The sequence below is a fragment of the Mizuhopecten yessoensis genome, unplaced genomic scaffold, assembly GCF_002113885.1.
Source record: "Mizuhopecten yessoensis strain PY_sf001 unplaced genomic scaffold, ASM211388v2 scaffold11179, whole genome shotgun sequence".
Lineage (NCBI taxonomy): Eukaryota > Metazoa > Mollusca > Bivalvia > Pectinida > Pectinidae > Mizuhopecten > Mizuhopecten yessoensis.
Genome location: NW_018408919.1, coordinates 2,390,402 through 2,399,712, shown reverse-complemented (window position 1 = coordinate 2,399,712; position 9,311 = coordinate 2,390,402). Strand labels below are relative to the sequence as shown.

The 9,311-nt window shown below is 34.6% G+C and overlaps 1 long non-coding RNA gene across 1 annotated transcript; it reads left to right on the top strand.

Moving 5' to 3' along the window:
• The first annotated feature begins 4,736 nt into the window (after nucleotides 1-4,736).
• Nucleotides 4,737-7,281, top strand: LOC110440349. The gene is made up of 3 exons (XR_002461740.1): nucleotides 4,737-4,789; nucleotides 5,729-5,863; nucleotides 7,088-7,281. It is a non-coding gene; the product is annotated as an uncharacterized LOC110440349 (long non-coding RNA).
• Nucleotides 7,282-9,311: the final 2,030 nt, after the last annotated feature.

Below are 9,311 nucleotides of genomic sequence, written 5' to 3'. Positions count from 1 at the left end.
CTTAGAAACACTTTATTTCACAGGGAAAACTAGAGTTAGTGTTTGGGTACACCGATAATTAGCAAGGCTAGAGTTCCACTGGCGCGATTACCATGCCGAATGAATATGCTAACCTCAGTTCTACATTTGTTAGAGACTTTGATTGCAACGAAGCATTTTAGTTGGCGGTCTTTATAGCAGATACAAAACACCTGTCATTGCTTTTTAATATTTTATATCATATAGTCTATGTTGTGTTTATTTTTATTTTTTTATTTTGTCAAAAATGATGTGTAAGCCCGGGCTTTTTTGCTACATAGGTTGTTACGCGCCTGGTAAGTTTGTATTGATATGTTTACGACGGACTATTTTCTTACGTGGATCAGTTTTGTTTGGACACTATTTCCGGTTTCGGACGTCAATTGGCACGAGCAGACGTTCTGTTTTGAGAAAATACGTTTTCAAGTTTCTGGGGAATGAGAATATACGTTCTCAATTGTAAGTTCTTTTCATACTGACAACCAATGATAATGAATTTATCATGCTACCGGTAGGTGGTATAAAGATGATAATAAACGCTCCCAATACACTCTCAAAATGATGTAAAAGAAAATATCAAAAATATCATTTTTTTATCGAATCATTTTATTTCTTTAAGAATATATTTTACATACGTAATATTAAACGCTCCAGATACATTCAACGAGCAATAAAATAGTTGATTCTAATCGAAAGTAATCTCACGATACCCGAGAGAATTCGTACGATATATCGTAGTGTCACTTACTAGATATCGGGGTTGCTTTCTTTTAGTCTCCGAAAGCGTGATTTGACGTTTCCTATTGGTACGTATTCATGGTACCATATGCATTATTGTACCACAGCGATTGTGACGGCGTTCATTTACAATGTTTACACAACGAAAATAATCAGATCAACTTGAATTAATTAAAACCCTATAGCTGTTAAATGATGTGTCCATACATTTTGTATGTCACTAGATCTTCCGATGTTTTATGAATATCATTTCTGAAAACATTTGGCTTTTACGCTCATTACGTTATCATACTTTTACCAAAATTATTCGCTATATTTGAGCTTTATTTTCCAGGAGAGGAGAAAAGCGATATCAATGAAATGTTGTAAGTTCTTTTGGAACATATTTTATGAGGAACACAACAAAAGCAAAGATTAAACACATTGAGGAAGAAAAGTCAGAATGATTGAGTTCCTGGTTGACAATATTTAGTTTACAAAACATGTTTTCAGCCATAACACATCACTTAACGTTTTCTTTATTTCGTTGTGATTTCGCTCGGTATCACCGTATGTCAATATGAGTGTATTCAGTATTAGTCAATTGTATTGAAATACCGGACTTGTAAATTATATATATATCTATGAAGGCAAAATCATGTAAAGATCAACACATCATTTCCAGCCATCAATACAAAAAACAAGCATATAAACCTTCTAAAAAGGTAAACGATCTTATTTTAATATCCTAACCCTTATGTATATTAAAAAGATAAAACGATATAAGGACACATTGACAAATATTTTTTGAAATCAATCTTTTACTGGAGAAATAACTGTGCCTATTGTATCACTAATTTGAAGACGGGTTATTGTTGTTTTCTATGTTATAATTCATAAAACAAACTCTTAAAATAAAATTATATCTCACCTTGATACAGGACCTATTGTTGATAAATGTTCTAGATACTTGTGAACACGGTCGAGAACTTGTCGGCGTCGATTAGTTGTATAGAAGCTCGGTAAAGAATGCACTCAGTTATTCCGAATTTTATATAAACCTACCCCAATCAATCATGACGTCACCAATCATACATATGCTGTAAATGTTATTCAAATCGCAATGGCCGGGATATGCTAACTGGATAACATACTGCATGACTCTAACTTAAAGGTGTGCCAACCAATCAAATCCCTCTTTGACGTGGCAAAACATAGGTGCTAGTAGCTCCTGGGATTCCAAAAGTATATTTGAACACAGTGTATGATAAGGGAAATCATCCATTTGTTGTTGAAATTCAATTAGTAATTATAAAATGTCAAAGTCATGTTCAAGCAACACAAATAATCCAGACCAGTTGTTTTGTGTTGAATAATTATGGCCATTTTCTCATATACATGTATTAGACAACGAATGACAAGACACATGTTTACAAAAACAATAGTCCTGTTGTTGTCGACTGCAAAACAGGACAAAAGATGAAATATCAACACAAAAGGAAAATAATAAACTTAATGAATATATGTGTATACAAACACTTCTTCTCTTCACAATTTGCTACGCATTTTATTAGCCTTTGCCCGTGTTTGTCAGAGTTTATTTGAAGATAGTAGCTAAGTAGTCGTAGATAATTGTGGTTATGATATAGGTTTGGATCTGTAGATGAGTGTTACCTGTCTGTAGCCTAGGTGGGGGAGTCCAGTCTGTGATGTCACTGTAGATAATTGTGGTTATGATACAGGTTGTGATCTGTAGATGAGTGTGACTGTCTGTAGCCTAGGTGGGGGAGTCCAGTCTGTGATGTCACTGTAGATAATTGTGGTTCTGATATAGATTTGGATCTGTAGATGAGTGTTACCGTCTGTAGTGTAGGTGGGGGAGTCCAGTCTGTGATGTCAGTGTTTGTGCCTCCAGCTGGTGCTGACCACCAGAGTCAAATTTAGCAGGATTTATGGCCAGATTAGCCAAGTCGTATAGGGGTCAAAGTTTAGCCGGATTTCAGCTGCATCAACAATTTTAATGTATCAGCATTTTTAATGTAGCAGGATTTTGCTGAGGTACAGATAATAAGGTAGTTCAGCTTGGGAGTCGAAGGAGGAGGAGAAGAGAGTTCGGATGGTGAGTTGAATTAGGAAGGAGGTTGAGTTAGGGAGATCTAGAAATAAAGAGGAGAGTTAGAAAGTTAGAGATATAGTTAGAATTGGGAAGCTAGTAATAATGATAGCTTTAGCTGTACTTTGCAGATCTATGTAGTTTTACAGTTTATAGTTGGAATTATGTTTGGAGTGGAGAGATCCAGTTCACAATAATGAAGACTTGTATATTTTATGACGTATTAAAAAAATTGTGTTGTAAATATAGTGTAAATATAAATGTACATATTTCTGTTGTTCAATCGATTGGTGGAACTGGAGGCAGTGGAAATTCAACAGAAAGCATCGATATCAGCAATACAAAAGAGAACGTAACACTGGTTTGGATTATATTTGTACTTTAATCTAGTGTTCAGCAGTACGGATAATCTAGAAATGTAACACTGGTGGCAGAACTACTGTAAAGAACGTTGGTTATTCCAGAACATTTAAATGGGTTAAATAATAATTTACTTGAATGTGTCGCTTTGGCCTGCTCAACACAAAAACTAGGAATACAGGGATTATTTTTGTTGTGGTTTTATTTTACATGAATAAAAATATGTATTTGGTGCCAACAATAACAAATGTTAAACATTCACGGAGATTTTCTTCACCAGAAAAAAAAAATGTTCCTACCTACCTACATTTACCATAATGTTTTAGCCGGAACAGGAAACACTCCTACATTTTTATTTGGCCAGGCTGATTCATTGTACTTGGAAGATTACAGATTAGGTTTACCACATTCAATGTAATCAAAGAGACCAATTTCCTGTCAGGCAATTTTGCTATCTTGTTTCAATGCATTACTGGTATGAAGGATTTGTATACAGTTTTCGGACTAGTCAATTATCAGAGTCTTAAAATTCCGCAAATAAGCGCGTACAGAGCCTTCAATTTTGTCAAAATATATTCCAAAAACGGTAGAGAACGAATGTTAACGCAAACGGGACCCTTGGATTTCGAACTATCTGGCGTAAAACAGCTTTGGCCAAACATTTTGCGTAAGATATTCTGAAGCTGTTGTAAAATTGAAATCATATCTGGCCAACGTTCAAAATAAATATGCGAGAAATAAATTTGATGTTTTAATCGAGATATGATGTACGGATGTAAGAGATTAAAGCAAATCAAACGAAAAATATGGTTAAAAAATTATCAAAAACATAAAAGAAATGAGTTAGAAATAAACATGCAACAGCTGTGTCAAATGGCTGTTTAAATATCCGTTCAGCAACCTACGTTCCAAGCCCTAAGTTGCTGGAGAATCAATCGACTGGAATAGTGGAGCAGTGAAATTATATCTTGTTTTTTTTATATCTCTACTCGCCCCCATAAAACACACACACACGAAAAAGTCGAAGAATATAGTAATCACGCCATATGTCTGTGGAAGGGGATCACCGCCATAATTATTTTTTATAGAATTAGTTACTTCTGGTTTAGAATCTAATTCTATGTACATTTGTATTATTTCCCTAGTTGATAAGTTATATAATTAGTTACTTCTGGTTTTGAATCTAATTCTATGTACATTTGTATTATTTCCGTAGTTGATAAGTTATAGAATTAGTTACTTCTGGTTTTGAATCTAATTCTATGTTCATTTGTATTAATTCTATGTTCATTTGTATTGTTTCACTCGTTTACAAATCTATTGCGTGTTCATTCCATGCTATGCTAGTTTTACCGATCGCGATTTCGACATCGTTTATGATGGAGCGCCGCTTGTCGTCTTAATGAGGAGCTAAAATTCTAGAATGAATTCTAGAATTCATTCTAGAATTTTAGTTCGCATTAAGACAACAGCCGGCGCTTAAATCGCCAACAAAATTCGCGGAAAATAATACTCGCTCCCTTAAACCGGAAACATACCAGATTGTGGCAGTAGATTTTGGAAAATGCAGTCGACAGTGCGGTAAGTCTTGGTTATGACAGCAATTGAACTGTTATCTATTTAGGTTTGAGCCAAAATTGTTTGTATCGTAGCAGAAAATCGTCATATTTATAGTTAGGATGCCGTAGCCATAACGAAATCCCACAAGTATTTGGTAACTGGCAAAATGTTAACCCTGCACACAGGGGTTCGTTACAAATGCATGTCTGAAATACAGAACTGATATTGGTGCTGTCATAGCTTGACAAAGGGACAAGTCGGTCTTGGAAGGTTGCGACACGTTTAATACGTTGTGTAGAAAGTAAAACTTTGATATCAAGTATCCAATCACAAGTGTTTGAAATTCTGACTGTAAATTGAGATAAAAATCATATAAAAAATAAGGGTATTAGTCTACTACCAAAAAAGTAGCAATACCCTTATGTTTTATATGATTTTTATCTCAATATTTACAGTAAGGATTTCAAATACCTCGGAACCATATGTACATTTTTTTCCTGTTCATGCTTCATAATTAATTTTGATAAATTTGAGAAGTGGATGCAAATTTCATATTCAGAACAGCATACAGTGATCAGCTAATTAAAACTAACCGCCTGAAATTAGCATAAAAATCAAGATTTAAATTTTCTACTGTTATTAGATGATGACATCAGATTCAATCAAGTATGCCTCATTCGAGGAAAATGTGCATAACCCTGGCCTGCCCATATGCATTTGTTGCAGATGTCATATTAAAACTTGTCTCATATAGGAGATGATAAATCTATAGCTATAGTTCATGGGAACAGTGGTTATTGAGTGATATTGGATGTCAATATTGTTGACCAATTATCAAACATATCTTTGATTTAAGTTAATTTGAAATACTTGTTTTAAGTCGTTATCATTTTTTTTCATGTGCATTATGTACAACATTTAGCAAATATTACTGAAATCTCAATGACATAATTGTTGTAGGTCTGGTTCGGTCAGCATGAAGTGTTATGAAGTGCCAGTTTGCCAACCTGATCACTGGTTTTTGACAGCAGACCGTCTACTTCCTTGATACCTGAACAACTCCTACAGTGAAGAGGCATTTCCTGAACAATGGAGGTAGTGCATATAAAAATGTATCATGTTTCACAATGTTTGAAACTGTTTATATGCTGGTATGTGTAAATTATTTTTAGGTCACCACCCGTCTGTAAACTTTAAGATATTTTCTTAAGAACCGGGGAATGAATCTTTTTAAACTTGGTAAGCTTCATCCTTGGTGTCCACTTGTCCTGAAGTCGAACAGCTCAGTGGATTTTGACTACATTTGGCCTGGAGTTAGAGTATCCTTGGTCAAAGGGGACCCAATTTTGTATAAACAGAGGGTGTGACCCTCCTGGGGGCAGAGGAGCGGGGTCCAATAGGGGGGAAATATTGATAAGTGTTTAAATTATTCTCTTTCAATATGCTGAGAGACAGAGCCTATAGTTGCAGTACATGATGTATTTAATCAGAATATGTTCCCGTGATGTTTAAATATCCAGTTGAGGGATTCAGGCCCTCTAGGCCTCTTGTTTGTCTCTTTATTTTTTTTTTACATCTAATGGTAACTAGTGATGGGCCAATACTTGATAATATAACTCAAAATTGATCAGCTTGCCTTTTCAATTATTGATTACGGGTACAAATTCCATAATTTGATCTGTCCATTACTGAACTCAAGTGTCAAATGTAGATTGTAAGTCTGAGCTATTTATTTTGTTAAAGGCTTAACAAAAAAAAATCAGGTTGGCTTCCTGTTACATGTTAAAAGTGCTTCCTTGAAATTTTACCAAAATAGTAGGTAGGCATAAAAAAATAGGATGGTTTCCTGTTACATGTCTAAACAAAAATAGGAATTAGGGTTGGGTACATGTAGTTAATGTTTTTTTCTTTTTTTCACAACGCTTATGTAGGAAGTGATCCTCACTTTAACAGTGCTTCCTTGAAATTTGACAAAAAATAGAGCAGGCACAAATCATTAGGGAGGGTAACTGGAAACAAACAACATTTCTTGTTTGGCTCAATGTTTATTATATGATTGATGTTATAGTTAATTATGTAAAATACTGAAGCAGGAAACCTAATGTATAGTTAACAACTCTGTCTATTGATTCAGTAATTAAGCACCATGAAATTATAGATTTCATAATTATGCAATCAGTTTATTACTTCCAGTAAACTGACCATCGGATATGCTTTTGAATTTAATATTTTGTTTACTTACCTAAATGGAATGTCAAGATTTATATGGATAACCCGTCATAGTTTTAACTTGTTATTTGAATTGCCCTCTTTATTCAGCGACATCCTCGAGACACAACAACAGAAGCTTTCTAAAGACATGCAAACCATGAGATGGAAACTTGCTTTGTAATTCCCTACCAGTGACTGGCAGTCCTGAAACAGGTGGTTAGCTTAAGTATATTCAAAATGAGGTGTTATTATAATAATTTAGTCCTATTATCATAAACACAGTTTCGAAGTTCCATAGTGGGGTCTGTATATATACTTAAAATATGTTTCTTCTATGAAATGATGCTGATGTATTCAAGGTATATTATGTTTTATTGTAGGTTTAGTATGAACCAACTTTTAGTCAAATTTCAAAAAATGAATGGGTGACCTCGCAGAGTATATATTGCTATTCTCCCACAAAAGCATATCATACAGTTACAACTATCATATCTACAGTGTCTATGTCTGATTCATGACAATATTTTTTTTTCTTCTCCAGAATGTCCAACTTTTCTTGGCAAATTCCAGACCTAACATCAGGATGCAGTGTTCTGTAAGACACTGCAAGAGCTTTGTCCTTCTTGGATTCCTAGTCCTTTGAATGGAGAAAACAAGACATTGCTGTATATGTGACGATGAAAATACCATATTGTTGGACATTAATTAAAAAGGGCATTGACCAATGACATGTATACCGTGGCTAATGATTGATAATTGTTGTGATTTTTCTGATTTGGTCATACAGTCAGAAAGAAGGAAAGACAAATATCATGGTTCATGAACTTCAGATACACTTTTAAGCTCCTCTGGTACAAACTGTCATAATCTTATGGTATAGTGAAGTGACTGTCATAAATCTGTCAGTCAACTTTTTCTTTAAATTACATTTTTAAATTAAAAATTCACAGGGCCCTTATATTTGGTCAGCAAGTACCTGGGATAAATACTTTAAAGTTTCATCATGTAGATTACCTTGACCTTCTTTCAAGGTCACAGGTATCCCAAACAGGCATCAGTTTCTTAAAAACTGGTCTTGAGTCATGATATTTCATGATGGTTATATTTTATTCAGTATTCCTTTGCATTGCTTTGTTTATTTATTTTTTTTTAAATTGTTCCATCAAATATATGTACATGTATGTAGATATATGTAATGACAGCATACTTGTTGGTAACTTTGTTGCATTGATTGTTTTGTTAACTTTTACGCATATTGATATTTTTTTATAAAATTAAATCATTGACTGATGTAAATATATGTATGTTGTTATTTATCTTCATCTTTGTATGTTTGCCTCGCAACAGAAATGTATACGTCTCTGCTCACAAGTAACATTTTTTTTATTCCCAGCCCCTACTCAACGAAGTTTGCAGAGGATGAATAAATGGATTCGGTCTCGTCCTCCATTCCCATTAAGAAAAAGTGTTGGGTCCATTTCTGGGTACATCTAGGTAATACATGCATAATGATGGCATCATTGACACAGCTATAGGGTCACTGATTAATGTGTGTAGATGCTGAATTTGACTTACATTTTAGACTCCAGTGACTTCCTTCTACATTATACATCAGTGCACATTAAGAAAAGTTGTGTAAGTCCATATCTCAGTAGCAAAAGCTATTATTTGGTTAATACTTAAATTAATGATGCAGGTAGGGTTGCTCTACTGAATGCATACATGCATGATGAGGATGCTTAAGCTGACCTTTCATTAAACACTTCAGTACCTTTCTTTTATTTCAAATATAAATGTAACAGGAAAGAGAATAGTGTGCTTCCACTAGGGATCAAACCCTTGATCTCCAGGTTCCTAGTTGGACGCTCTACCACTGAGCTAAAGGGAAATTCCCTCGAGCTCTGAGCTAGGAGGCGACCTTAATCCTAATATACAATTGAACCCTCCCACACTACTCCAACCTTTTAAAATGTGTTCGCCCTCGGACACCACATCCCATGTTCTAACTCCCTGTCACTACAGGAAGGGCCACAGACACCATTTGTAACAAGAAAGAGAATAGTGTGCTTCCACCGGGGATCGAACCCTCGATCTCCAGGTTCCTAGTCGGACGCTCTACCACTGAGCTAAAGGAAAATTCGCTCTATCTCAAAGCTAGAAGGCGACCTTAACCCTATGTACAATTGAACCCTGCCACATAAATAAACTATAACCTTAAAAGGGAATTGCATATCTTGGTAATTGTAAACGCTGCATAGATATTAATTAATTAACTTTAAAAAAATGTTCAGTGTTGCAAACTAAATATATTTGTCATTATATTAGAGCAATT